Raw genomic sequence first — 1,509 nt, 5'->3', positions numbered from 1 at the left:
ATATCCCAACAAATAAACATGTTCCAACAAGGAACAACATCTCCATGTTCCAACAAGAAACAAACTTCAATCTTCACCTGCAACTAACAACGCTATAAGAGGGGCTGAGCAAAGCGGTAACATAGCCAAACAACGGTTTGCTAGGACAATGGTGGGTTAGGGGATCAACATGGCAATTGGGAGGCTGACAAGCAAAAGGTAGGCATCGTAGCAGTGGCAAAGCAAAAGAGCGAGCAAACTAGCATAGCAAAGATAGTAGTGATTTCGAGGGTATGATCATCTTGCCTGCACAGTTGTCAGAGTTGACTGGATCCTCACAAGCGAACTCAACGGGCTCCTCGGTAGCGAACTCGTCTCCCGGCTCTACCCAACAAGAAAACAAGCAACAAGGGTACAATCAACCACGGGCAAGACCAAGCAATATGATGAAACGACGATATACTATGCGGGATGCGATGCGGGATGCAAAATGCAAGATATGACAGGAAAATGCATGAACCTGGCATCAACTTGGAAAACCAAGTGTGCCACTGGATAGAGGGGATGAAATCGATTGAAAACGATATAAAGATCATTGGAATCGGAGTTACGGTTTGGAAATGGCGAGCGTTTTAAGATATGACACCGGTCTGCGATTAACAGCAAGTAGGCATCTAAATGCAACGAAATGAACATGCTACAGCCACCAAACATGAAAACAAAATACATGGCAGTGATGTACACAAGATGGTTGACAAAACACTAGCACTGAGCCATAGGCAAATTCATCCATTAAGAGGTTCAAACAAGCATGGCTAAAACGCAAATGCAAAACAGATTTCAGACTTAGTGAAATTAACACTAGTCTGAAATTTCAGATCACGATGCTCTCTTCGGAGCAGCAAAACAACATGATAGAAAACCTGAACTTGACAAGTAAGAACATGGCATGGAGCTACTCAACAAGCTTAATAAAACACCCAAAGTGACCTGGGGCCAAAAGGGTTCACAAAATACTCTACCGAGCTCACGAACATAGCTCGAACACAATCAGTTTTCAGACTTAGTGAAAACTGAGACACGCTGAAATATAACTCACGAAGGCATGTAAACGAGCTCGATGCACTCACTACGGTGCAAGTCATGGCAAGGAAAGCATATAACCAGCAAGAAGGCACAAAGTGCTAGCTACGCATGGCAAGAACGAAGGCATAGCATGCATGGAACACTAACGGTAGCATCGGCAAAATCGCAAACAAGTTGACGATCTGCCCAGATTAACAACGAAGCAAAAGTTGAGCTCGAATGAGTCAACCTCGAGCACTCCACATATGCCAACAAAAACATGGATGGATAGAGCATAACATAAATATCAAAACTCCCTTACTGATCATCCTCAAAAGAGGCACGGATCATTAGGAAACAAGCTGGACATATAGCATCACGAACTAAAATATCCCAGACTTAGTGAAAACTACTAAGTCTCTGAAATCAGCAATCTCAGGTACCTCTCTTTGCAAGCTTGCACAA

The sequence above is a fragment of the Triticum aestivum genome, chromosome 7A (assembly GCF_018294505.1).
Source record: "Triticum aestivum cultivar Chinese Spring chromosome 7A, IWGSC CS RefSeq v2.1, whole genome shotgun sequence".
In the NCBI taxonomy this organism is placed as follows: domain Eukaryota; kingdom Viridiplantae; phylum Streptophyta; class Magnoliopsida; order Poales; family Poaceae; genus Triticum; species Triticum aestivum.
This window is presented reverse-complemented; position numbering follows the sequence as displayed.